The 27994-nt window shown below is 56.1% G+C and overlaps 1 protein-coding gene and 1 pseudogene across 1 annotated transcript in view; one reads left to right on the forward strand and one right to left on the reverse strand.

The window, feature by feature from the left end:
- LOC140207806 (uncharacterized) overlaps positions 1–27994 on the reverse strand; it is a 116820-nt gene that overhangs the window by 6546 nt on the left and 82280 nt on the right. The window lies entirely within an intron of this gene.
- Positions 54–3690, forward strand: LOC140207381 (uncharacterized; annotated as a pseudogene).

Here is a 27994-nt window from a genome sequence, read left to right on the forward strand (position 1 = left end):
GGACCCTACCTAGGTTGTGTGAGGTCTCACAGTGTGTCTGGACCCTGCCAGGGATGTGTGAGGTCTCACAGTTTGTCTGGACACTGTCGGGGAGGGTGGGGCGGTCTCACAGTGTATCATGACTGTCTCAGATGTGTGTGGGATCTCAATGTGTGTCCGGACCCTGTCATGCGTGTGGCGTCTCACAGTGCATCAGGATCTTGTTAGGGGTGTCTGGGGACTCACAGTGTGTCATCACCCTCTCGGGGGTGTGTTAGGACTCACAGTGTGCCAGGACCCTGTCAGGGTTATGTGGGGTTTCACAGTGTGTCAGGACACTGTGAGTGGTTTGTGGGGTCTCATACTGTGTCAGAACCCTCTCAGATGTGTGTGGGATCGCAATGTGTGTCAGGACCCTGTCAGGGGTGTGTGGCATCTCACAGTCTGTCAGGACGCTATCCAGGGTGTGTGTGGTCTCACAGTCTGTCAGGACCCTGAGAGGTGAGTGTGGAGTCTCACAGTGCGTCAGGTCCCTGTCAGGGGTGTGTGTGGTCTCACAGTGTGTCAGGAACGTGTCAATAGTGTGTGGGGTCTCACAGAGTGTTAGGACCCTGTTAGGGGTGTGTGGGGTCTCACACTGTGTCAGGACCCTGTCTGTCAGTTGTGTGTGTGGTCTTAAAGTGTGTCAGGTCCCTGTCAGTGGTGTGTGGGGTGTGACAGTGTGTCAGGACCTTTTCAGGTGTGTGTGGGGTCTCACAGAGTGTCAGGACCGTGTGAATAGTGTGTGGGATATCAATGTGTGTCAGGACCCTGTCAGGGGTGTGTGGCGTCTCACAATGTGTCAGGTCCCTGTCAGAGTGTGTGGGGTCTCACACTGTGTCAGGACCCTGTCGGGTTGTGTGAGGTCTCACAGTGTGTCAGGGCCCTGTCGGGTTGTGTGAGGTCTCACAGTGTGTCAGGGCCCTCTCAGGCGTGTGTGGCATCTCACAGCATTTCCTGAGCCTGTCAGGGGTGTGTGCAGTCTCACAGTGTGACAGGACGCTGTCATGGGGGTGTGGGGTTTTACAGTTTGACTGGACAGTGCCAGGGGTGTGTGGGGTTTCACAGTATGTCAGGACCCTGTCAGGGGTGTGTGGGGTCTCACAGTGTGTCAGGACCCTGCCAGGGGTGTGTGGGGTCTCACAGTGTGTCAGGATCCTGTCAGGGGTGTGTGGGGTCTTACAGTGTGTCAGGACCCTACCTAGGTTGTGTGAGGTCTCACAGTGTGTCTGGACCCTGCCAGGGATGTGTGAGGTCTCACAGTTTGTCTGGACACTGTCGGGGAGGGTGGGGCGGTCTCACAGTGTATCATGACTGTCTCAGATGTGTGTGGGATCTCAATGTGTGTCCGGACCCTGTCATGCGTGTGGCGTCTCACAGTGCATCAGGATCTTGTTAGGGGTGTCTGGGGACTCACAGTGTGTCATCACCCTCTCGGGGGTGTGTTAGGACTCACAGTGTGCCAGGACCCTGTCAGGGTTATGTGGGGTTTCACAGTGTGTCAGGACACTGTGAGTGGTTTGTGGGGTCTCATACTGTGTCAGAACCCTCTCAGATGTGTGTGGGATCGCAATGTGTGTCAGGACCCTGTCAGGGGTGTGTGGCATCTCACAGTCTGTCAGGACGCTATCCAGGGTGTGTGTGGTCTCACAGTCTGTCAGGACCCTGAGAGGTGAGTGTGGAGTCTCACAGTGCGTCAGGTCCCTGTCAGGGGTGTGTGTGGTCTCACAGTGTGTCAGGAACGTGTCAATAGTGTGTGGGGTCTCACAGAGTGTTAGGACCCTGTTAGGGGTGTGTGGGGTCTCACACTGTGTCAGGACCCTGTCTGTCAGTTGTGTGTGTGGTCTTAAAGTGTGTCAGGTCCCTGTCAGTGGTGTGTGGGGTGTGACAGTGTGTCAGGACCTTTTCAGGTGTGTGTGGGGTCTCACAGAGTGTCAGGACCGTGTGAATAGTGTGTGGGATATCAATGTGTGTCAGGACCCTGTCAGGGGTGTGTGGCGTCTCACAATGTGTCAGGTCCCTGTCAGAGTGTGTGGGGTCTCACACTGTGTCAGGACCCTGTCGGGTTGTGTGAGGTCTCACAGTGTGTCAGGACCCTGTCTGTCAGTTGTGTGTGTGGTCTTAAAGTGTGTCAGGTCCCTGTCAGTGGTGTGTGGGGTGTGACAGTGTGTCAGGACCTTTTCAGGTGTGTGTGGGGTCTCACAGAGTGTCAGGACCGTGTGAATAGTGTGTGGGATATCAATGTGTGTCAGGACCCTGTCAGGGGTGTGTGGCGTCTCACAATGTGTCAGGTCCCTGTCAGAGTGTGTGGGGTCTCACACTGTGTCAGGACCCTGTCGGGTTGTGTGAGGTCTCACAGTGTGTGAGGGCCCTGTCGGGTTGTGTGAGGTCTCACAGTGTGTCAGGGCCCTCTCAGGCGTGTGTGGCATCTCACAGCATTTCCTGAGCCTGTCAGGGGTGTGTGCAGTCTCACAGTGTGACAGGACCCTGTCATGGGGGTGTGGGGTCTTACAGTTTGACTGGACAGTGCCAGGGGTGTGTGGGGTTTCACAGTATGTCAGGACCCTGTCAGGGGTGTGTGGGGTCTCACAGTGTGTCAGGACCCTGTCAGGGCTGTGTGGCGTCTCACAGTGCGTCAGGTCCCTGTCAGGAGTGTGTGGGGTCTCACAGTGTAACAGGACACTGTCTGTCAGTTGTGTGTGGGGTCTCACAGCGTGTTTGAACCATACCAGGGGTGTGTGGGTTCTCACAGTCTGTCAGGACGCTGTCACGGGTTTGTGGGGTTTCACTGTGTGTCAGGACCCAGTGATTTGTTTGGGGGTCTCACAGTGTGTTGGGACCCTTTTCTGGGGGTGGGGGGGAATCTCACAGTGTGTCAGGATCCTTTTGGGGTGTGTGGGGTCTTACAGTGTGTCAGGACCCTACCTAGGTTGTGTGAGGTCTCACAGTGTGTCTGGACCCTGCCAGGGATGTGTGAGGTCTCACAGTTTGTCTGGACACTGTCGGGGAGGGTGGGGCGGTCTCACAGTGTATCATGACTGTCTCAGATGTGTGTGGGATCTCAATGTGTGTCCGGACCCTGTCATGCGTGTGGCGTCTCACAGTGCATCAGGATCTTGTTAGGGGTGTCTGGGGACTCACAGTGTGTCATCACCCTCTCGGGGGTGTGTTAGGACTCACAGTGTGCCAGGACCCTGTCAGGGTTATGTGGGGTTTCACAGTGTGTCAGGACACTGTGAGTGGTTTGTGGGGTCTCATACTGTGTCAGAACCCTCTCAGATGTGTGTGGGATCGCAATGTGTGTCAGGACCCTGTCAGGGGTGTGTGGCATCTCACAGTCTGTCAGGACGCTATCCAGGGTGTGTGTGGTCTCACAGTCTGTCAGGACCCTGAGAGGTGAGTGTGGAGTCTCACAGTGCGTCAGGTCCCTGTCAGGGGTGTGTGTGGTCTCACAGTGTGTCAGGAACGTGTCAATAGTGTGTGGGGTCTCACAGAGTGTTAGGACCCTGTTAGGGGTGTGTGGGGTCTCACACTGTGTCAGGACCCTGTCTGTCAGTTGTGTGTGTGGTCTTAAAGTGTGTCAGGTCCCTGTCAGTGGTGTGTGGGGTGTGACAGTGTGTCAGGACCTTTTCAGGTGTGTGTGGGGTCTCACAGAGTGTCAGGACCATGTGAATAGTGTGTGGGATATCAATGTGTGTCAGGACCCTGTCAGGGGTGTGTGGCGTCTCACAATGTGTCAGGTCCCTGTCAGAGTGTGTGGGGTCTCACACTGTGTCAGGACCCTGTCGGGTTGTGTGAGGTCTCACAGTGTGTCAGGGCCCTGTCGGGTTGTGTGAGGTCTCACAGTGTGTCAGGGCCCTCTCAGGCGTGTGTGGCATCTCACAGCATTTCCTGAGCCTGTCAGGGGTGTGTGCAGTCTCACAGTGTGACAGGACGCTGTCATGGGGGTGTGGGGTTTTACAGTTTGACTGGACAGTGCCAGGGGTGTGTGGGGTTTCACAGTATGTCAGGACCCTGTCAGGGGTGTGTGGGGTCTCACAGTGTGTCAGGACCCTGCCAGGGGTGTGTGGGGTCTCACAGTGTGTCAGGATCCTGTCAGGGGTGTGTGGGGTCTTACAGTGTGTCAGGACCCTACCTAGGTTGTGTGAGGTCTCACAGTGTGTCTGGACCCTGCCAGGGATGTGTGAGGTCTCACAGTTTGTCTGGACACTGTCGGGGAGGGTGGGGCGGTCTCACAGTGTATCATGACTGTCTCAGATGTGTGTGGGATCTCAATGTGTGTCCGGACCCTGTCATGCGTGTGGCGTCTCACAGTGCATCAGGATCTTGTTAGGGGTGTCTGGGGACTCACAGTGTGTCATCACCCTCTCGGGGGTGTGTTAGGACTCACAGTGTGCCAGGACCCTGTCAGGGTTATGTGGGGTTTCACAGTGTGTCAGGACACTGTGAGTGGTTTGTGGGGTCTCATACTGTGTCAGAACCCTCTCAGATGTGTGTGGGATCGCAATGTGTGTCAGGACCCTGTCAGGGGTGTGTGGCATCTCACAGTCTGTCAGGACGCTATCCAGGGTGTGTGTGGTCTCACAGTCTGTCAGGACCCTGAGAGGTGAGTGTGGAGTCTCACAGTGCGTCAGGTCCCTGTCAGGGGTGTGTGTGGTCTCACAGTGTGTCAGGAACGTGTCAATAGTGTGTGGGGTCTCACAGAGTGTTAGGACCCTGTTAGGGGTGTGTGGGGTCTCACACTGTGTCAGGACCCTGTCTGTCAGTTGTGTGTGTGGTCTTAAAGTGTGTCAGGTCCCTGTCAGTGGTGTGTGGGGTGTGACAGTGTGTCAGGACCTTTTCAGGTGTGTGTGGGGTCTCACAGAGTGTCAGGACCGTGTGAATAGTGTGTGGGATATCAATGTGTGTCAGGACCCTGTCAGGGGTGTGTGGCGTCTCACAATGTGTCAGGTCCCTGTCAGAGTGTGTGGGGTCTCACACTGTGTCAGGACCCTGTCGGGTTGTGTGAGGTCTCACAGTGTGTCAGGGCCCTGTCGGGTTGTGTGAGGTCTCACAGTGTGTCAGGGCCCTCTCAGGCGTGTGTGGCATCTCACAGCATTTCCTGAGCCTGTCAGGGGTGTGTGCAGTCTCACAGTGTGACAGGACGCTGTCATGGGGGTGTGGGGTTTTACAGTTTGACTGGACAGTGCCAGGGGTGTGTGGGGTTTCACAGTATGTCAGGACCCTGTCAGGGGTGTGTGGGGTCTCACAGTGTGTCAGGACCCTGCCAGGGGTGTGTGGGGTCTCACAGTGTGTCAGGATCCTGTCAGGGGTGTGTGGGGTCTTACAGTGTGTCAGGACCCTACCTAGGTTGTGTGAGGTCTCACAGTGTGTCTGGACCCTGCCAGGGATGTGTGAGGTCTCACAGTTTGTCTGGACACTGTCGGGGAGGGTGGGGCGGTCTCACAGTGTATCATGACTGTCTCAGATGTGTGTGGGATCTCAATGTGTGTCCGGACCCTGTCATGCGTGTGGCGTCTCACAGTGCATCAGGATCTTGTTAGGGGTGTCTGGGGACTCACAGTGTGTCATCACCCTCTCGGGGGTGTGTTAGGACTCACAGTGTGCCAGGACCCTGTCAGGGTTATGTGGGGTTTCACAGTGTGTCAGGACACTGTGAGTGGTTTGTGGGGTCTCATACTGTGTCAGAACCCTCTCAGATGTGTGTGGGATCGCAATGTGTGTCAGGACCCTGTCAGGGGTGTGTGGCATCTCACAGTCTGTCAGGACGCTATCCAGGGTGTGTGTGGTCTCACAGTCTGTCAGGACCCTGAGAGGTGAGTGTGGAGTCTCACAGTGCGTCAGGTCCCTGTCAGGGGTGTGTGTGGTCTCACAGTGTGTCAGGAACGTGTCAATAGTGTGTGGGGTCTCACAGAGTGTTAGGACCCTGTTAGGGGTGTGTGGGGTCTCACACTGTGTCAGGACCCTGTCTGTCAGTTGTGTGTGTGGTCTTAAAGTGTGTCAGGTCCCTGTCAGTGGTGTGTGGGGTGTGACAGTGTGTCAGGACCTTTTCAGGTGTGTGTGGGGTCTCACAGAGTGTCAGGACCGTGTGAATAGTGTGTGGGATATCAATGTGTGTCAGGACCCTGTCAGGGGTGTGTGGCGTCTCACAATGTGTCAGGTCCCTGTCAGAGTGTGTGGGGTCTCACACTGTGTCAGGACCCTGTCGGGTTGTGTGAGGTCTCACAGTGTGTCAGGGCCCTGTCGGGTTGTGTGAGGTCTCACAGTGTGTCAGGGCCCTCTCAGGCGTGTGTGGCATCTCACAGCATTTCCTGAGCCTGTCAGGGGTGTGTGCAGTCTCACAGTGTGACAGGACGCTGTCATGGGGGTGTGGGGTTTTACAGTTTGACTGGACAGTGCCAGGGGTGTGTGGGGTTTCACAGTATGTCAGGACCCTGTCAGGGGTGTGTGGGGTCTCACAGTGTGTCAGGACCCTGCCAGGGGTGTGTGGGGTCTCACAGTGTGTCAGGATCCTGTCAGGGGTGTGTGGGGTCTCACAGTGTGTCAGGACCCTGCCAGGGGTGTGTGGGGTCTCACAGTGTGTCAGGATCCTGTCAGGGGTGTGTGGGGTCGCACAGTGTGTCAGGACCCTGCCAGGGGTGTGTGGGGTCTCACAGTGTGTCAGGATCCTGTCAGGGGTGTGTGGGGTCGCACAGTGTGTCAGGACCCTGCCAGGGTTGTGTGGTGTTTCACAGTGTGTCAGAACACTGTGAGTGGTTTGTGGGGTCTCACAGTGTGTCTGAACCCTCTCAGATGTGTGTGGGATCGCACTGTGTGTCAGCACCCTGTCAGGTGTGTGTGGGGTCTCACAGTGTGTCTGGACTGTGTCAATAGTGTCTGGGGTCTCACAGTTTGTCAGGACCCTGTCAGGGGTGTGTGGGGTCTCACAGTGTGTCAGGACCCTGTCAGGGGTGTGTGGGGTCTCACAGTCTGTCAGATAACTGTCAGGGGTGGTCTCACAGTGTGTCAGGAGCCTCTCAGATGTGTGTGGGATCTCAATCTGTGTCAGGACCCTCTCACGTGTGTGTGGCATCTCACAATGTGTCAGGTTGCTGTCAGGGGTGTGTGGGGTCTCGTAGTGTGTCAGGAATTTGTCAGGGGTGTGTGGTGTCTCACAGTTTGCCAGGTCCCTGCCAGGAGTGTGTGGGGTCTCACAGGGTGTCAGGGCCCTGTCAGTGGTGTGTGGGGTCTCACACTGTGACAGGCCCCTGGCAGGGTTGTGTGGGGTTTCACTGTGTGTCTGGATACTGTGCGTGGTTCGTGGGGTTTCACAGTGTGTCAGGATCTGGTTGTGGGTGTGGGTGGTCTCACAGTGGGTCAGGACGCTGTTGCGGGGGGTCTCACAGTGTGTCAGAACCCTCTCAGATGTATGTGGGATCGCAATGTGTGTCTGGACCCTGTCAGGGGTGTGTGGCGTTTCATAGTGCGTCAGGTCGCTGCCAGGGGTGTGTGGTGTCTCACAGTGTGTCAGGTCCCTGTCGGGTGTGTGGGGTCTCACAGTGTGTCAGGAACCTGTGAGGGGTGTGTGCGGTCTCACAGTGTGTCAGGACCCTATCCAGGGTGTGTGGGGTCTCACAGTGTGTCAGGTCCCTGTCAGGGGTGTGTGGTGTCTCACAGTGTGTCAGGAACCTGTGAGGGGTGTGTGCGGTCTCACAGTGTGTCAGGACCCTATCCAGGGTGTGTGGGGTCTCACAGTGTGTCCCGACTCTGTCAGGTGTGTGCGGCGTCTCACACTGTGTCAGGTCCCTGTCAGTGGTGTGTGCGGTCTCACAGTGTGTCACGATCCTGTCAGTGGTGTGTGGGGTCTCACAGTGTGTCAGGTCCCTGTCAGGGGTGTGTGGTGTCTCACAGTGTGTCAGGAACCTGTGAGGGGTGTGTGCGGTCTCACAGTGTGTCAGGACCCTATCCAGGGTGTGTGGGGTCTCACAGTGTGTCCCGACTCTGTCAGGTGTGTGCGGCGTCTCACACTGTGTCAGGTCCCTGTCAGTGGTGTGTGCGGTCTCACAGTGTGTCACGATCCTGTCAGTGGTGTGTGGGGTCTCACAGTGTGTCAGGACTCTGTCAGGGGTGTGTGGGGTCTCACCGTGTGTCAGGGTCCTCTTAGGGGTGTGTGGGGTCTCACAGTATGTCAGGACTATGTCAGGGGTGTGTGGGGTCTCACAGTGTATCAGGGTCCTGTAAGGGGTGTGTCGGGTATCACAGAGTGTCATCAGTGTGAAAGTAAGCATGCAAGTACAGCAGGCAGCGAAGCAAGCTAATGGCATGCTGGCCTTCATAACAAGGGGAATTGAGTACAAGAGCAAAAAGGTCCTTCTGCAGTTGTACAGGGCCCTGGTGAGACCACACCTGGAGTACTGTGTGCAGTTTTGGTCTCCAAATTTGAGGAAGGACATTCTTGCTATTGAGGGAGTGCAGCGTAGGTTCACAAGGTTAATTCCCGGGATGGCGGGACTGTCATATGTCGAAAGATTGGAGTGACTGGGCCTGTATACTCTGGAATTTAGAAGCCTGAGAGGGGATCTAATTGAAACATTTATAATTATTAAGGGATTGGACATGCTGGAGGCAGGAAACATGTTCCTGCTGATGGGTGAGTCCAGAACCAGAGGCCACAGTTTAAGAATAAGGGATAGGCCATTTAGAACGGAGTTGAGGAAAAACTTTTTCACCCAGAGAGTGGCGGATATATTGAACGCTCTGCACCGGAAGGCTGTGGAGGCAAAGTCTCTGGATGCTTTCAAGAAAGAGATGGATAGAGCTCTTAAAGATAGTGGAATCAAAGGTTACGTGATAAGGCAGGAACTGGATTCTGATTGTGGATGATCAGCCATGATCACAGTGAATGGTGGTTCAGGCTCGAAGGGTCGAATGGCCTACTCCTACACCTAATGTCTCTTGTCTATTTTCTATAGGACCCTGTCCGGGGTATGTGGGGTCTCACAGTTTGTCAGGACCATTACAGGAGTGTGTGGGGTCTCACAGTGTGTCCGGACCCTGTCAGGGGTGTGTAGGGTCTCATAGTGTGTCAGGTCCCCGTCAGGGGTGTGTGTGGTCTCACAGTGTGTCAGGAACCTGTCTGTCAGTTGTGTGTGTGGTCTCACAGTGTGTCAGGACCGTGCCAGGAATGTGTGGGGTCTCACAGTGCGTCATGTCCCTGTCAGGGATGTGTGGCGTCTCACAGTGCGTCAGGACCCTGTCAGGTGTGTGTGGCGTCCACAATGTGTCAGGACCCCTCTGGGGTGTGTTGGGTCCCACAGTGTTTCTCAACCCTGTCAGGCATGTGTGCTGTCTCACAATGTGTCAGGACCCTTTTGGGGCCTTTGGGGTCTCACAGTGTGTCAGGACCCCATGTCAGGAGTGTGCGGGATCCCACAGTGTGTCCGGACCCTGTCAGGGGTGTGTGGGGTCTCACAGTGTGTCAGCACCCTGTCAGGGGTGTGTAGGGTCTCACAGTGTGTCAGGTCACCGTCAGAGGTGTGTGGGGTCTGACAGTGTGTCAGGGCCCTGTCAGGGGTGTGTGCAGTCTCACAGTGTGTCAGGACCATTCCAGGGGTGTGTGGGGTCTCACAGTGTGTCAGAACCCTTTCATGTGTGTGTGGTGTCGTGTGGTGTGTCACGATCCTATCAGGGGTGTGTGGGGCCTCACAGTGTGTCAGGACCCTGTCAGTGGTTTGTGGGGTCTCACAGTGTGACAGGTCCCTGTTAGGGGCCTGTGGGGTCTCACAGTGTGTCAGAACCCTGCCTGGGTTGTTTGGGGTCTCACAGTGTGTCAGGAACCTATCCAGAGTGTGTGGGGTCTCACAGTGCGTCAGGACCCTGCCAGGGGTATGTGGGATTGCAATATGTGTCAGGACCCTGTCAGGTGTGTGTGCGGTCTCGTAGTGTGTCAGGACCCTATCCAGGGTGTGTGGGGTCTCACAGTGCGTCAGGACCCTGCTAGGGTTGTGTGGGATCGCAATTTGTGTCAGGACTCTGCCAGGCGTGTGTGGGGTCACAATGTGTGTCAGGACCCTGTCAGGTGTGTGTGCGGTCTCGTAGTGTGTCAGGACCCTATCCAGGGTGTGTGGGGTCTCACAGTGCGTCAGGACCCTGCTAGGGTTGTGTGGGATCGCAATTTGTGTCAGGACTCTGCCAGGCGTGTGTGGGGTCACAATGTGTGTCTGGACCCTGTCAGGTGTGTGTGCGGTCTCGTAGTGTGTCAGGACCCTATCCAGGGTGTGTGGGGTCTCAGAGTGCGTCAGGACCCTGCTAGGGTTGTGTGGGATCGCAATTTGTGTCAGGACCCTGCCAGGCGTGTGTGGGGTCACAATGTGTGTCAGGACCCTGTCAGGTGTGCGTGGCGTCCACAGTGGGTCAGGTCGCTGTCAGGGGTGTGTTAGGTTTCATGGTGTGTCTGGACCCTCTCAGGTGTGTGTGGGATCTTAATGCATGTCAGGACACCGTGAGTGGTTTGTGGGGTTTCACAGTGTGTCAGGATCTGGTCGTGGGTGTGTGGGGTCTCACTGTGTGTCACAACACTCTCAGATGTGTGTGGGATCGCAATGTGTGCCAGGACGCTGTCAGGAGTGTGTGGCGTCTCACAATACGTCACGTCCCTGTCAGGGGTGTGTGGGGTCTTACAGTGTGTCAGGACCCTGTCTGGTGTGTGTGGAGTCTCACACTGTGTCATAAACCTGTCAGGGGTGTGTGGGGTCTCACAGTGTGTCAGGACCCTGCCTGGGTTGTTTGGGGTCTCACAGTGTGTCAGGAACCTATCCAGAGTGTGTGGGATCTCACAGTGTGTCAGGACCCTTTTGGGGTGTGTCGGGTCTCACAGTGTGTCAGGACCCTATCCAGGGTGTGTACGGTCTCACAGCGTGTCCCGACCCTGTCAGGGCTGTGCGGCGTCTCACACTGTGTCAGGTACCTGTCAAGGGTTTGTTTGGGTCTCACACTGTGTCAGGGTCCTGTTAGGGGTGTGTGGCGTCTCACAGTGTGTCAGGGTCCTGTTAGGGGTATGTGGGGTATCACAGTGTGTCAGGGTCCTGTTAGGGGTGTGTGGGGTCTCATAGTGTGTCAGGGTCCTGTTAGGGGTGTGTGGGGTATCACAGTGTGTCAGTGTCCTGTTACAGGTGTGTGGGATTGCAATGTGTGTCAGGACCCTGTCAGGGGATGTGTGGGGTCTCACACTGTGTCAGGTCCCTGTCAGGGGTGTGTGGGGTCTCACACTGTGTCAGGTCCCTGTCAGGGGTGTGCAGGGTCTCGCTGTGTGTCAGGTCCCCGTCAGAGGTGTGTGGGGTCTGACAATGTGTCAGGGCTTTGTCAGGGGTGCGTGGCGTCTCACAGCGTGTCAGGACCCTGTCAGTTGTCTGTGGCGTCTCACAGTGTGTCAGGTCGCTGTCAGGGGTGTGTGTGGTCTCACAGTGTGTCAGGACCCTGTCAGTGGTTTGTGGGGTCTCACAGTGTGTCAGGACCGTGCCAGGGGTGTGTGGGGTCTCACAGTGTGTCAGAACCCTGCCTGGGTTGTTTGGGGTCTCACAGTGTGTCTGGACCCTGCCAGGTGTGTGTGGGGTCTCACAGTGTGTCAGGACCCTTTTGGGGCCTGTGGGGTCTCACAGTGCGTCAGGACCCTGCCAGGGTTGTGTGGGATCGCAAAGTGCATCAGGGCCCTGCCAGGGGTGTGTCGGATCTCACAGTCTCTCAGGACCCTATCCTGGGTGTGTGGGGTCTCACAATGTGTCAGGATCCTTTTGGGGTGTGTGGCGTCTCACAGTGTGTCAGGACCCTTTTGGGGCCTGTGGGGTCTCACAGTGTGTCAGGACCATGTCAGGAGTGTGTGGGATCCCACAGTGTGTCCGGACCCTGTCAGGAGTGTGTGGGATCCCACAGTGTGTCCGGACCCTGTCAGGAGTGTGTGGGATCCCACAGTGTGTCCGGACCCTGTCAGGGGTGTGTAGGGTCTCGCTGTGTGTCAGCACTCTGTCAGGTGTGTGTAGGGTCTCACAGTGTGTCAGGTCACCGTCAGAGCTGTGTGGGGTCTGACAGTGTGTCAGGGCCCAGTCAGGGGAGTGTGCAGTCTCACAGTGTGTCAGGACCCTGTCATGGTTGTTTGAGGTCTCACAGTGTGTCAGGATCCTGTCGGGGGTGTGTGGGGTCTCACAGTGTGTCAGAACCCTGTCAGATGTGTGTGGGATCGCAAAGTGTGTCTGGACCCTGTCAGGGGTGTGTGTGGTCTCGTAGTGTGTCAGGACCCTATCCAGGGTGTGTGGGGTCTCAGAGTGCGTCAGGAACCTGCTAGGGTTGTGTGGGATCGCAATTTGTATCAGGACCCTGCCAGGTGTGTGTGGGATCGCAATGTGTGTCAGGACTCTGTCAGTTGTGTGGGGGGTCTCACAGTGTGTCAGAACCCTGTCAGTAGTGTGTGGGGTCTGACAATGTGACAGGGCATTGTCAGGGGTGTGTGGAGTCTCACAGTGTGCCAGGACCCTGTGAGCGGTGTGTGTGTATCACAGTTTGTCAGGACCCTGTCAGGGTGTGTGGGGTCTCACAGTGTGTCAGGACCCTGTCCGGGGTGTGTGGGGTCTCACAGTGTGTCAGGTCCCTGTCAGGGGTGTGTGGGGTCTCACAGTGTGTCAGGGTCCTGTCAGGGGTGTGTGGGGTCTCACAGTGTATCAGGGTCCTGTAAGGGGTGTGTGGGGTCTCACAGAGTGTCATCAGTGTGAAAGTAAGCATGCAAGTACAGCAGGCAGTGAAGAAAGCTAATGGCATGCTGGCCTTCATAACAAGGGGAATTGAGTATTAGAGCAAAGAAGTCCTTCTGCAGCTGTACAGGGCCCTGGTGAGACCACACCTGGAGTACTGTGTGCAGTTTTGGTCTCCAAATTTGAGGAAGGACATTCTTGCTATTGAGGGAGTGCAGCGTAGGTTCACAAGGTTAATTCCCGGGATGGCGGGACTGTCATATGTCGAAAGATTGGAGCGACTGGGCCTGTATACTCTGGAATTTAGAAGCCTGAGAGGGGATCTTATTGAAACATATAAGATTATTAAGGGATTGAACATGCTGGAGGCAGGAAGCATGTTCCCGCTGATGGGTGAGTCCGGAACCAAAGGCCACAGTTTAAGAATAAGGGGTAGGCCATTTAGAATGGAGTTGAGGAAAAACTTTTTCACTCAGAGAGTGGCGGATATATTGAATGCTCTGCCCCAGAAGGCAGTGGAGGCCAAATCTCTGGATGTTTTTTAGAAAGAGATGGATAGAGCTCTTAAAGATAGTGGAATCAAAGGTTACGTGATAAGGCAGGAACTGGATTCTGATTGTGGATGATCAGCCATGATCACAGTGAATGGCGGTTCAGGCTCGAAGGGTCGAATGGCCTACTCCTGCATCTAATGTCTCTTGTCTATTTTCTATCGGACCCTGTCCGGGGTATGTGGGGTCTCACAGTTTGTCAGGACCATGTCAGGAGTGTGTGGGGTCTCACAGTGTGTCCGGACCCTGTCAGGGGTGTGTAGGGTCTCGCTGTGTATCAGCACCCTGTCAGGGGTGTGTAGGGTCTCACAGTGTGTCAGGTCCCCGTCAGAGGTGTGTGGGGTCTGACAATGTGTCAGGGCCCTGTCAAGGGTGCGTGGGGTCGCACAGTGTGTCAGGACCGTGCCAGGGGTGTGTGGGGTCTCACAGTGTGTCAGGACCCTGTCAGGTGTGTGGGGGGTCTCACAGTGTGTCCGGACCCTGTCAGGGGTGTGTAGGGTCTCGCTGTGTATCAGCACCCTGTCAGGGGTGTGTAGGGTCTCACAGTGTGTCAGGTCCCCGTCAGAGGTGTGTGGGGTCTGACAATGTGTCAGGGCCCTGTCAAGGGTGCGTGGGGTCGCACAGTGTGTCAGGACCGTGCCAGGGGTGTGTGGGGTCTCACAGTGTGTCAGGACCCTGTCCGGGGTGTGTGGGGTCTCACAGTGTGTCAGGTCCCTGTCAGGGGTGTGTGGGGTCTCACAGTGTGTCAGGGTCCTGTCAGGGGTGTGTGGGGTCTCACAGTGTATCAGGGTCCTGTAAGGGGTGTGTGGGGTCTCACAGAGTGTCATCAGTGTGAAAGTAAGCATGCAAGTACAGCAGGCAGCGAAGAAAGCTAATGGCATGCTGGCCTTCATAACAAGGGGAATTGAGTATTAGAGCAAAGAAGTCCTTCTGCAGCTGTACAGGGCCCTGGTGAGACCACACCTGGAGTACTGTGTGCAGTTTTGGTCTCCAAATTTGAGGAAGGACATTCTTGCTATTGAGGGAGTGCAGCGTAGGTTCACAAGGTTAATTCCCGGGATGGCGGGACTGTCATATGTCGAAAGATTGGAGCGACTGGCCCTGTATACTCTGGAATTTAGAAGCCTGAGAGGGGATCTTATTGAAACATATAAGATTATTAAGGGATTGAACATGCTGGAGGCAGGAAGCATGTTCCCGCTGATGGGTGAGTCCGGAACCAAAGGCCACAGTTTAAGAATAAGGGGTAGGCCATTTAGAATGGAGTTGAGGAAAAACTTTTTCACTCAGAGAGTGGCGGATATATTGAATGCTCTGCCCCCAGAAGGCAGTGGAGGCCAAATCTCTGGATGTTTTTTAGAAAGAGATGGATAGAGCTCTTAAAGATAGTGGAATCAAAGGTTACGTGATAAGGGCAGGAACTGGATTCTGATTGTGGATGATCAGCCATGATCACAGTGAATGGCGGTTCAGGCTCGAAGGGTCGAATGGCCTACTCCTGCATCTAATGTCTCTTGTCTATTTTCTATCGGACCCTGTCCGGGGTATGTGGGGTCTCACAGTTTGTCAGGACCATGTCAGGAGTGTGTGGGGTCTCACAGTGTGTCCGGACCCTGTCAGGGGTGTGTAGGGTCTCGCTGTGTATCAGCACCCTGTCAGGGGGTGTGTAGGGTCTCACAGTGTGTCAGGTCCCCGTCAGAGGTGTGTGGGGTCTGACAATGTGTCAGGGCCCTGTCAAGGGTGCGTGGGGTCGCACAGTGTGTCAGGACCGTGCCAGGGGTGTGTGGGGTCTCACAGTGTGTCAGGACCCTGTCAGGTGTGTGGGGGGTCTCACAGTGTGTCCGGACCCTGTCAGGGGTGTGTAGGGTCTCGCTGTGTATCAGCACCCTGTCAGGGGTGTGTAGGGTCTCACAGTGTGTCAGGTCCCCGTCAGAGGTGTGTGGGGTCTGACAATGTGTCAGGGCCCTGTCAAGGGTGCGTGGGGTCGCACAGTGTGTCAGGACCGTGCCAGGGGTGTGTGGGGTCTCACAGTGTGTCAGGACCCTGTCAGGTGTGTGGGGGGTCTCACAGTGTGTCAGAACCCTGTCAGTGTGTGTGGGGTCTGACAATGTGACAGGACATTGTCAGGGGTGTGTGGAGTCTCGTGTGCCAGGACCCTGTGAGTGGTGTGTGTGTATCACAGTTTGTCAGGACCCTGTCAGGGTGTTCGGAGTCTCACAGTGTTTCTGTACCCTGTCAGGGGTGTCTGGGGTCTCACAGTGTGTCAGTGTCCTGTCAGGTGTGTGTGGGGTCTCACAGTGTGTCAGTGTCCTGTCAGGTGTGTGTGGAGTCTCACAGTGTGTCAGTGTCCTGTCAGGTGTGTGTGGGGCGTCACAGCTTGTCCTGACCCTGTCAGGGGTGTGTGGGGTCTCACAGTGCGTCAGGACCCTGTCACGGGTGTGTGGGGTCTCACAGTTTGTCAGGAACCTGTCAGGTGTGTTTGGGGTCTCACAGTGTGTCACGACACTATCAGGGGTATGTCAGGTCTCACCGTGTGTCAAGATCCTTTCAAGGGTGTGGGGATCTCACAGAGTGCTTGGACCCTGTCAGGGGTGTGTGGGGTCTCACAGTGTGTTAGGACCCTGTCAGGGGTATGTGGGGTCTCACAGTGTGTCAGGTCCCTGTCAGGGGTGTGTGGGGTCTCATAGTGTGTCAGGGTCCTGTTAGGGGTGTGTGGGGTATCACAGTGTGTCAGTGTCCTGTTACAGGTGTGTGGGATCGCAATGTGTGTCAGGACCCTGTCAGGGATGTGTGGGGTCTCACAGTGTGTCAGGTACCTGTCAAGGGTTTGTTTGGGTCTCACACTGTGTCAGGTCCCTGTCAGGGGTGTGTAGGGTCTCGCTGTGTGTCAGGTCCCCGTCAGAGGTGTGTGGCGTCTGACAATGTGTCAGGGCTTTGTCAGGGGTGCGTGGCGTCTCACAGCGTGTCAGGACCCTGTCAGTTGTCTGTGGCGTCTCACAGTGTGTCAGGTCGCTGTCAGGGGTGTGTGTGGTCTCACAGTGTGTCAGGACCCTGTCAGTGGTTTGTGGGGCCTCACAGTGTGTCAGGACCGTGCCAGGGGTGTGTGTGGTCTCACAGTGTATCAGGACCCTATCCAGGGTGTGTGGGGTCTCACAGTGTGTCAGGTCCCTGTCAGGGGTGTGTGGTGTCTCACAGTGTGTCAGGAACCTGTGAGGGGTGTGTGCGGTCTCACAGTGTGTCAGGACCCTATCCAGGGTGTGTGGGGTCTCACAGTGTGTCCCGACTCTGTCAGGTGTGTGCGGCGTCTCACACTGTGTCAGGTCCCTGTCAGTGGTGTGTGCGGTCTCACAGTGTGTCACGATCCTGTCAGTGGTGTGTGGGGTCTCACAGTGTGTCAGGTCCCTGTCAGGGGTGTGTGGTGTCTCACAGTGTGTCAGGAACCTGTGAGGGGTGTGTGCGGTCTCACAGTGTGTCAGGACCCTATCCAGGGTGTGTGGGGTCTCACAGTGTGTCCCGACTCTGTCAGGTGTGTGCGGCGTCTCACACTGTGTCAGGTCCCTGTCAGTGGTGTGTGTGGTCTCACAGTGTGTCACGATCCTGTCAGTGGTGTGTGGGGTCTCACAGTGTGTCAGGACTCTGTCAGGGGTGTGTGGGGTCTCACCGTGTGTCAGGGTCCTCTTAGGGGTGTGTGGGGTCTCACAGTATGTCAGGACTATGTCAGGGGTGTGTGGGGTCTCACAGTGTATCAGGGTCCTGTAAGGGGTGTGTCGGGTATCACAGAGTGTCATCAGTGTGAAAGTAAGCATGCAAGTACAGCAGGCAGCGAAGCAAGCTAATGGCATGCTGGCCTTCATAACAAGGGGAATTGAGTACAAGAGCAAAAAGGTCCTTCTGCAGTTGTACAGGGCCCTGGTGAGACCACACCTGGAGTACTGTGTGCAGTTTTGGTCTCCAAATTTGAGGAAGGACATTCTTGCTATTGAGGGAGTGCAGCGTAGGTTCACAAGGTTAATTCCCGGGATGGCGGGACTGTCATATGTCGAAAGATTGGAGTGACTGGGCCTGTATACTCTGGAATTTAGAAGCCTGAGAGGGGATCTAATTGAAACATTTATAATTATTAAGGGATTGGACATGCTGGAGGCAGGAAACATGTTCCTGCTGATGGGTGAGTCCAGAACCAGAGGCCACAGTTTAAGAATAAGGGATAGGCCATTTAGAACGGAGTTGAGGAAAAACTTTTTCACCCAGAGAGTGGCGGATATATTGAACGCTCTGCACCGGAAGGCTGTGGAGGCAAAGTCTCTGGATGCTTTCAAGAAAGAGATGGATAGAGCTCTTAAAGATAGTGGAATCAAAGGTTACGTGATAAGGCAGGAACTGGATTCTGATTGTGGATGATCAGCCATGATCACAGTGAATGGTGGTTCAGGCTCGAAGGGTCGAATGGCCTACTCCTACACCTAATGTCTCTTGTCTATTTTCTATAGGACCCTGTCCGGGGTATGTGGGGTCTCACAGTTTGTCAGGACCATTACAGGAGTGTGTGGGGTCTCACAGTGTGTCCGGACCCTGTCAGGGGTGTGTAGGGTCTCATAGTGTGTCAGGTCCCCGTCAGGGGTGTGTGTGGTCTCACAGTGTGTCAGGAACCTGTCTGTCAGTTGTGTGTGTGGTCTCACAGTGTGTCAGGACCGTGCCAGGAATGTGTGGGGTCTCACAGTGCGTCATGTCCCTGTCAGGGATGTGTGGCGTCTCACAGTGCGTCAGGACCCTGTCAGGTGTGTGTGGCGTCCACAATGTGTCAGGACCCCTCTGGGGTGTGTTGGGTCCCACAGTGTTTCTCAACCCTGTCAGGCATGTGTGCTGTCTCACAATGTGTCAGGACCCTTTTGGGGCCTTTGGGGTCTCACAGTGTGTCAGGACCCCATGTCAGGAGTGTGCGGGATCCCACAGTGTGTCCGGACCCTGTCAGGGGTGTGTGGGGTCTCACAGTGTGTCAGTACCCTGTCAGGGGTGTGTAGGGTCTCACAGTGTGTCAGGTCACCGTCAGAGGTGTGTGGGGTCTGACAGTGTGTCAGGGCCCTGTCAGGGGTGTGTGCAGTCTCACAGTGTGTCAGGACCATTCCAGGGGTGTGTGGGGTCTCACAGTGTGTCAGAACCCTTTCATGTGTGTGTGGTGTCGTGTGGTGTGTCACGATCCTATCAGGGGTGTGTGGGGCCTCACAGTGTGTCAGGACCCTGTCAGTGGTTTGTGGGGTCTCACAGTGTGACAGGTCCCTGTTAGGGGCCTGTGGGGTCTCACAGTGTGTCAGAACCCTGCCTGGGTTGTTTGGGGTCTCACAGTGTGTCAGGAACCTATCCAGAGTGTGTGGGGTCTCACAGTGCGTCAGGACCCTGCCAGGGGTATGTGGGATTGCAATATGTGTCAGGACCCTGTCAGGTGTGTGTGCGGTCTCGTAGTGTGTCAGGACCCTATCCAGGGTGTGTGGGGTCTCAGAGTGCGTCAGGACCCTGCTAGGGTTGTGTGGGATCGCAATTTGTGTCAGGACTCTGCCAGGCGTGTGTGGGGTCACAATGTGTGTCAGGACCCTGTCAGGTGTGTGTGCGGTCTCGTAGTGTGTCAGGACCCTATCCAGGGTGTGTGGGGTCTCAGAGTGCGTCAGGACCCTGCTAGGGTTGTGTGGGATCGCAATTTGTGTCAGGACTCTGCCAGGCGTGTGTGGGGTCACAATGTGTGTCAGGACCCTGTCAGGTGTGCGTGGCGTCCACAGTGGGTCAGGTCGCTGTCAGGGGTGTGTTAGGTTTCATGGTGTGTCTGGACCCTCTCAGGTGTGTGTGGGATCTTAATGCATGTCAGGACACCGTGAGTGGTTTGTGGGGTTTCACAGTGTGTCAGGATCTGGTCGTGGGTGTGTGGGGTCTCACTGTGTGTCAGAACACTCTCAGATGTGTGTGGGATCGCAATGTGTGCCAGGACGCTGTCAGGAGTGTGTGGCGTCTCACAATACGTCACGTCCCTGTCAGGGGTGTGTGGGGTCTTACAGTGTGTCAGGACCCTGTCTGGTGTGTGTGGAGTCTCACACTGTGTCATAAACCTGTCAGGGGTGTGTGGGGTCTCACAGTGTGTCAGGACCCTGCCTGGGTTGTTTGGGGTCTCACAGTGTGTCAGGAACCTATCCAGAGTGTGTGGGATCTCACAGTGTGTCAGGACCCTTTTGGGGTGTGTCGGGTCTCACAGTGTGTCAGGACCCTATCCAGGGTGTGTACGGTCTCACAGCGTGTCCCGACCCTGTCAGGGCTGTGCGGCGTCTCACACTGTGTCAGGTACCTGTCAAGGGTTTGTTTGGGTCTCACACTGTGTCAGGGTCCTGTTAGGGGTGTGTGGGGTCTCAGTGTGTCAGGGTCCTGTTAGGGGTGTGTGGGGTCTCACAGTGTGTCAGGTCCCTGTCAGGGGTGTGTGGCGTCTCACAGTGTGTCAGGGTCCTGTTAGGGGTATGTGGGCTATCACAGTGTGTCAGTGTCCTGTCAGGGGTATGTGGGGTCTCACAGTGTGTCAGGGTCCTGTTAGGGGTGTGTGGGGTCTCAGTGTGTCAGGGTCCTGTTAGGGGTGTGTGGGGTATCACAGTGTGTCAGTGTCCTGTTACAGGTGTGTGGGATTGCAATGTGTGTCAGGACCCTGTCAGGGGATGTGTGGGGTCTCACAGTGTGTCAGGTACCTGTCAAGGGTTTGTTTGGGTCTCACACTGTGTCAGGTCCCTGTCAGGGGTGTGTGGGGTCTCACACTGTGTCAGGTCCCTGTCAGGGGTGTGCAGGGTCTCGCTGTGTGTCAGGTCCCCGTCAGAGGTGTGTGGGGTCTGACAATGTGTCAGGGCTTTGTCAGGGGTGCGTGGCGTCTCACAGCGTGTCAGGACCCTGTCAGTTGTCTGTGGCGTCTCACAGTGTGTCAGGTCGCTGTCAGGGGTGTGTGTGGTCTCACAGTGTGTCAGGACCCTGTCAGTGGTTTGTGGGGTCTCACAGTGTGTCAGGACCGTGCCAGGGGTGTGTGGGGTCTCACAGTGTATCAGGACCCTTTGATGTGTGTGTGGTGTCGTGTGGTGTGTCACGATACTGTCAGGGGTGTGTGTGGTCTCACAGTGTGTCAGAACCCTGCCTGGGTTGTTTGGGGTCTCACAGTGTGTCTGGACCCTGCCAGGTGTGTGTGGGGTCTCACAGTGTGTCAGGACCCTTTTGGGGCCTGTGGGGTCTCACAGTGCGTCAGGACCCTGCCAGGGTTGTGTGGGATCGCAAAGTGCATCAGGGCCCTGCCAGGGGTGTGTCGGATCTCACAGTCTCTCAGGACCCTATCCTGGGTGTGTGGGGTCTCACAATGTGTCAGGATCCTTTTGGGGTGTGTGGCGTCTCACAGTGTGTCAGGACCCTTTTGGGGCCTGTGGGGTCTCACAGTGTGTCAGGACCATGTCAGGAGTGTGTGGGATCCCACAGTGTGTCCGGACCCTGTCAGGAGTGTGTGGGATCCCACAGTGTGTCCGGACCCTGTCAGGAGTGTGTGGGATCCCACAGTGTGTCCGGACCCTGTCAGGGGTGTGTAGGGTCTCGCTGTGTGTCAGCACTCTGTCAGGTGTGTGTAGGGTCTCACAGTGTGTCAGGTCACCGTCAGAGCTGTGTGGGGTCTGACAGTGTGTCAGGGCCCAGTCAGGGGAGTGTGCAGTCTCACAGTGTGTCAGGACCCTGTCATGGTTGTTTGAGGTCTCACAGTGTGTCAGGATCCTGTCGGGGGTGTGTGGGGTCTCACAGTGTGTCAGAACCCTGTCAGATGTGTGTGGGATCGCAAAGTGTGTCTGGACCCTGTCAGGGGTGTGTGTGGTCTCGTAGTGTGTCAGGACCCTATCCAGGGTGTGTGGGGTCTCAGAGTGCGTCAGGAACCTGCTAGGGTTGTGTGGGATCGCAATTTGTATCAGGACCCTGCCAGGTGTGTGTGGGATCGCAATGTGTGTCAGGACTCTGTCAGTTGTGTGGGGGGTCTCACAGTGTGTCAGAACCCTGTCAGTAGTGTGTGGGGTCTGACAATGTGACAGGGCATTGTCAGGGGTGTGTGGAGTCTCACAGTGTGCCAGGACCCTGTGAGCGGTGTGTGTGTATCACAGTTTGTCAGGACCCTGTCAGGGTGTTTGGGGTCTCACAGTGTTTCTGTACCCTGTCAGGGGTGTCTGGGGTCTCACAGTGTGTCAGTGTCCTGTCAGGTGTGTGTGAGGTCTCACAGTGTGTCAGTGTCCTGTCAGGTGTGTGTGGAGTCTCACAGTGTGTCAGTGTCCTGTCAGGTGTGTGTGGGGCGTCACAGCTTGTCCTGACCCTGTCAGGGGTGTGTGGGGTCTCACAGTGTGTCAGGACCCTGTCACGGGTGTGTGGGGTCTCACAGTTTGTCAGGAACCTGTCGGGTGTGTTTGGGGTCTCACAGTGTGTCACGACACTGTCAGGGGTATGTCAGGTCTCACCGTGTGTCAAGATCCTTTCAAGGGTGTGGGGATCTCACAGAGTGCTTGGACCCTGTCAGGGGTGTGTGGGGTCTCACAGTGTGTTAGGACCCTGTCAGGGGTATGTGGGGTCTCACAGTGTGTCAGGATCCTGTCAGGGGTGTGTGGGGTCTCACAGTGTGTCAGGACCCTGTCAGGGGTGTGTGGGGTCTCACAGTGTGTCAGGACCCTGTCAGGGGTGTGTGGGGTCTCACAGTGTGTCAGGTCCCTGTCAGGGGTGTGTGGGGTCTCACAGTGTGTCAGGGTCCTGTCAGGGGTGTGTGGGGTCTCACAGTGTATCAGGGTCCTGTAAGGGGTGTGTGGGGTCTCACAGAGTGTCATCAGTGTGAAAGTAAGCATGCAAGTACAGCAGGCAGTGAAGAAAGCTAATGGCATGCTGGCCTTCATAACAAGGGGAATTGAGTATTAGAGCAAAGAAGTCCTTCTGCAGCTGTACAGGGCCCTGGTGAGACCACACCTGGAGTACTGTGTGCAGTTTTGGTCTCCAAATTTGAGGAAGGACATTCTTGCTATTGAGGGAGTGCAGCGTAGGTTCACAAGGTTAATTCCCGGGATGGCGGGACTGTCATATGTCGAAAGATTGGAGCGACTGGGCCTGTATACTCTGGAATTTAGAAGCCTGAGAGGGGATCTTATTGAAACATATAAGATTATTAAGGGATTGAACATGCTGGAGGCAGGAAGCATGTTCCCGCTGATGGGTGAGTCCGGAACCAAAGGCCACAGTTTAAGAATAAGGGGTAGGCCATTTAGAATGGAGTTGAGGAAAAACTTTTTCACTCAGAGAGTGGCGGATATATTGAATGCTCTGCCCCAGAAGGCAGTGGAGGCCAAATCTCTGGATGTTTTTTAGAAAGAGATGGATAGAGCTCTTAAAGATAGTGGAATCAAAGGTTACGTGATAAGGCAGGAACTGGATTCTGATTGTGGATGATCAGCCATGATCACAGTGAATGGCGGTTCAGGCTCGAAGGGTCGAATGGCCTACTCCTGCATCTAATGTCTCTTGTCTATTTTCTATAGGACCCTGTCCGGGGTATGTGGGGTCTCACAGTTTGTCAGGACCATGTCAGGAGTGTGTGGGGTCTCACAGTGTGTCCGGACCCTGTCAGGGGTGTGTAGGGTCTCGCTGTGTATCAGCACCCTGTCAGGGGTGTGTAGGGTCTCACAGTGTGTCAGGTCCCCGTCAGAGGTGTGTGGGGTCTGACAATGTGTCAGGGCCCTGTCAAGGGTGCGTGGGGTCGCACAGTGTGTCAGGACCGTGCCAGGGGTGTGTGGGGTCTCACAGTGTGTCAGGACCCTGTCAGGTGTGTGGGGGGTCTCACAGTGTGTCCGGACCCTGTCAGGGGTGTGTAGGGTCTCGCTGTGTATCAGCACCCTGTCAGGGGTGTGTAGGGTCTCACAGTGTGTCAGGTCCCCGTCAGAGGTGTGTGGGGTCTGACAATGTGTCAGGGCCCTGTCAAGGGTGCGTGGGGTCGCACAGTGTGTCAGGACCGTGCCAGGGGTGTGTGGGGTCTCACAGTGTGTCAGGACCCTGTCAGGTGTGTGGGGGGTCTCACAGTGTGTCAGAACCCTGTCAGTAGTGTGTGGGGTCTGACAATGTGACAGGACATTGTCAGGGGTGTGTGGAGTCTCACAGTGTGCCAGGACCCTGTGAGTGGTGTGTGTGTATCACAGTTTGTCAGGACCCTGTCAGGGTGTTCGGAGTCTCACAGTGTTTCTGTACCCTGTCAGGGGTGTCTGGGGTCTCACAGTGTGTCAGTGTCCTGTCAGGTGTGTGTGGGGTCTCACAGTGTGTCAGTGTCCTGTCAGGTGTGTGTGGAGTCTCACAGTGTGTCAGTGTCCTGTCAGGTGTGTGTGGGGCGTCACAGCTTGTCCTGACCCTGTCAGGGGTGTGTGGGGTCTCACAGTGCGTCAGGACCCTGTCACGGGTGTGTGGGGTCTCACAGTTTGTCAGGAACCTGTCAGGTGTGTTTGGGGTCTCACAGTGTGTCACGACACTGTCAGGGGTATGTCAGGTCTCACCGTGTGTCAAGATCCTTTCAAGGGTGTGGGGATCTCACAGAGTGCTTGGACCCTGTCAGGGGTGTGTGGGGTCTCACAGTGTGTTAGGACCCTGTCAGGGGTATGTGGGGTCTCACAGTGTGTCAGGTCCCTGTCAGGGGTGTGTGGGGTCTCATAGTGTGTCAGGGTCCTGTTAGGGGTGTGTGGGGTATCACAGTGTGTCAGTGTCCTGTTACAGGTGTGTGGGATCGCAATGTGTGTCAGGACCCTGTCAGGGGTGTGTGGGGTCTCACAGTGTGTTAGGACCCTGTCAGGGGTATGTGGGGTCTCACAGTGTGTCAGGTCCCTGTCAGGTGTGTGTGGCGTCCACAATGTGTCAGGACCCCTCTGGGGTGTGTTGGGTCCCACAGTGTTTCTCAACCCTGTCAGGCATGTGTGCTGTCTCACAATGTGTCAGGACCCTTTTGGGGCCTTTGGGGTCTCACAGTGTGTCAGGACCCCATGTCAGGAGTGTGCGGGATCCCACAGTGTGTCCGGACCCTGTCAGGGGTGTGTGGGGTCTCACAGTGTGTCAGCACCCTGTCAGGGGTGTGTAGGGTCTCACAGTGTGTCAGGTCACCGTCAGAGGTGTGTGGGGTCTGACAGTGTGTCAGGGCCCTGTCAGGGGTGTGTGCAGTCTCACAGTGTGTCAGGACCATTCCAGGGGTGTGTGGGGTCTCACAGTGTGTCAGAACCCTTTCATGTGTGTGTGGTGTCGTGTGGTGTGTCACGATCCTATCAGGGGTGTGTGGGGCCTCACAGTGTGTCAGGACCCTGTCAGTGGTTTGTGGGGTCTCACAGTGTGACAGGTCCCTGTTAGGGGCCTGTGGGGTCTCACAGTGTGTCAGAACCCTGCCTGGGTTGTTTGGGGTCTCACAGTGTGTCAGGAACCTATCCAGAGTGTGTGGGGTCTCACAGTGCGTCAGGACCCTGCCAGGGGTATGTGGGATTGCAATATGTGTCAGGACCCTGTCAGGTGTGTGTGCGGTCTCGTAGTGTGTCAGGACCCTATCCAGGGTGTGTGGGGTCTCACAGTGCGTCAGGACCCTGCTAGGGTTGTGTGGGATCGCAATTTGTGTCAGGACTCTGCCAGGCGTGTGTGGGGTCACAATGTGTGTCAGGACCCTGTCAGGTGTGTGTGCGGTCTCGTAGTGTGTCAGGACCCTATCCAGGGTGTGTGGGGTCTCAGAGTGCGTCAGGACCCTGCTAGGGTTGTGTGGGATCGCAATTTGTGTCAGGACTCTGCCAGGCGTGTGTGGGATCGCAATGTGTGTCAGGACCCTGTCAGGTGTGTGTGGCGTCCACAGTGGGTCAGGTCGCTGTCAGGGGTGTGTTAGGTTTCATGGTGTGTCTGGACCCTCTCAGGTGTGTGTGGGATCTTAATGCATGTCAGGACACCGTGAGTGGTTTGTGGGGTTTCACAGTGTGTCAGGATCTGGTCGTGGGTGTGTGGGGTCTCACTGTGTGTCAGAACACTCTCAGATGTGTGTGGGATCGCAATGTGTGCCAGGACGCTGTCAGGAGTGTGTGGCGTCTCACAATACGTCACGTCCCTGTCAGGGGTGTGTGGGGTCTTACAGTGTGTCAGGACCCTGTCTGGTGTGTGTGGAGTCTCACACTGTGTCATAAACCTGTCAGGGGTGTGTGGGGTCTCACAGTGTGTCAGGACCCTGCCTGGGTTGTTTGGGGTCTCACAGTGTGTCAGGAACCTATCCAGAGTGTGTGGGATCTCACAGTGTGTCAGGACCCTTTTGGGGTGTGTCGGGTCTCACAGTGTGTCAGGACCCTATCCAGGGTGTGTACGGTCTCACAGCGTGTCCCGACCCTGTCAGGGCTGTGCGGCGTCTCACACTGTGTCAGGTACCTGTCAAGGGTTTGTTTGGGTCTCACACTGTGTCAGGGTCCTGTTAGGGGTGTGTGGCGTCTCACAGTGTGTCAGGGTCCTGTTAGGGGTATGTGGGCTATCACAGTGTGTCAGTGTCCTGTTAGGGGTGTGTGGGGTCTCACAGTGTGTCAGGGTCCTGTTAGGGGTGTGTGGCGTCTCATAGTGTGTCAGGGTCCTGTTAGGGGTGTGTGGGGTATCACAGTGTGTCAGTGTCCTGTTACAGGTGTGTGGGATTGCAATGTGAGTCAGGACCCTGTCAGGGGATGTGTGGGGTCTCACAGTGTGTCAGGTACCTGTCAAGGGTTTGTTTGGGTCTCACACTGTGTCAGGTCCCTGTCAGGGGTGTGTGGGGTCTCACACTGTGTCAGGTCCCTGTCAGGGGTGTGCAGGGTCTCGCTGTGTGTCAGGTCCCCGTCAGAGGTGTGTGGGGTCTGACAATGTGTCAGGGCTTTGTCAGGGGTGCGTGGCGTCTCACAGCGTGTCAGGACCCTGTCAGTTGTCTGTGGCGTCTCACAGTGTGTCAGGCCGCTGTCAGGGGTGTGTGTGGTCTCACAGTGTGTCAGGACCCTGTCAGTGGTTTGTGGGGTCTCACAGTGTGTCAGGACCGTGCCAGGGGTGTGTGGGGTCTCACAGTGTGTCAGAACCCTGCCTGGGTTGTTTGGGGTCTCACAGTGTGTCTGGACCCTGCCAGGTGTGTGTGGGGTCTCACAGTGTGTCAGGACCCTTTTGGGGCCTGTGGGGTCTCACAGTGCGTCAGGACCCTGCCAGGGTTGTGTGGGATCGCAAAGTGCATCAGGGCCCTGCCAGGGGTGTGTCGGATCTCACAGTCTCTCAGGACCCTATCCTGGGTGTGTGGGGTCTCACAATGTGTCAGGATCCTTTTGGGGTGTGTGGCGTCTCACAGTGTGTCAGGACCCTTTTGGGGCCTGTGGGGTCTCACAGTGTGTCAGGACCATGTCAGGAGTGTGTGGGATCCCACAGTGTGTCCGGACCCTGTCAGGAGTGTGTGGGATCCCACAGTGTGTCCGGACCCTGTCAGGAGTGTGTGGGATCCCACAGTGTGTCCGGACCCTGTCAGGGGTGTGTAGGGTCTCGCTGTGTGTCAGCACTCTGTCAGGTGTGTGTAGGGTCTCACAGTGTGTCAGGTCACCGTCAGAGCTGTGTGGGGTCTGACAGTGTGTCAGGGCCCAGTCAGGGGAGTGTGCAGTCTCACAGTGTGTCAGGACCCTGTCATGGTTGTTTGAGGTCTCACAGTGTGTCAGGATCCTGTCGGGGGTGTGTGGGGTCTCACAGTGTGTCAGAACCCTGTCAGATGTGTGTGGGATCGCAAAGTGTGTCTGGACCCTGTCAGGGGTGTGTGTGGTCTCGTAGTGTGTCAGGACCCTATCCAGGGTGTGTGGGGTCTCAGAGTGCGTCAGGAACCTGCTAGGGTTGTGTGGGATCGCAATTTGTATCAGGACCCTGCCAGGTGTGTGTGGGATCGCAATGTGTGTCAGGACTCTGTCAGTTGTGTGGGGGGTCTCACAGTGTGTCAGAACCCTGTCAGTAGTGTGTGGGGTCTGACAATGTGACAGGGCATTGTCAGGGGTGTGTGGAGTCTCACAGTGTGCCAGGACCCTGTGAGCGGTGTGTGTGTATCACAGTTTGTCAGGACCCTGTCAGGGTGTTTGGGGTCTCACAGTGTTTCTGTACCCTGTCAGGGGTGTCTGGGGTCTCACAGTGTGTCAGTGTCCTGTCAGGTGTGTGTGAGGTCTCACAGTGTGTCAGTGTCCTGTCAGGTGTGTGTGGAGTCTCACAGTGTGTCAGTGTCCTGTCAGGTGTGTGTGGGGCGTCACAGCTTGTCCTGACCCTGTCAGGGGTGTGTGGGGTCTCACAGTGTGTCAGGACCCTGTCACGGGTGTGTGGGGTCTCACAGTTTGTCAGGAACCTGTCGGGTGTGTTTGGGGTCTCACAGTGTGTCACGACACTGTCAGGGGTATGTCAGGTCTCACCGTGTGTCAAGATCCTTTCAAGGGTGTGGGGATCTCACAGAGTGCTTGGACCCTGTCAGGGGTGTGTGGGGTCTCACAGTGTGTTAGGACCCTGTCAGGGGTATGTGGGGTCTCACAGTGTGTCAGGATCCTGTCAGGGGTGTGTGGGGTCTCACAGTGTGTCAGGACCCTGTCAGGGGTGTGTGGGGTCTCACAGTGTGTCAGGTTGCTGTCAGGGGTGTGTGGGGTCTCACAGTGTGTCAGGTCCCTGTCAGGG

This window comes from Mobula birostris, chromosome 13 (assembly GCF_030028105.1).
Source record: "Mobula birostris isolate sMobBir1 chromosome 13, sMobBir1.hap1, whole genome shotgun sequence".
Lineage (NCBI taxonomy): Eukaryota > Metazoa > Chordata > Chondrichthyes > Myliobatiformes > Myliobatidae > Mobula > Mobula birostris.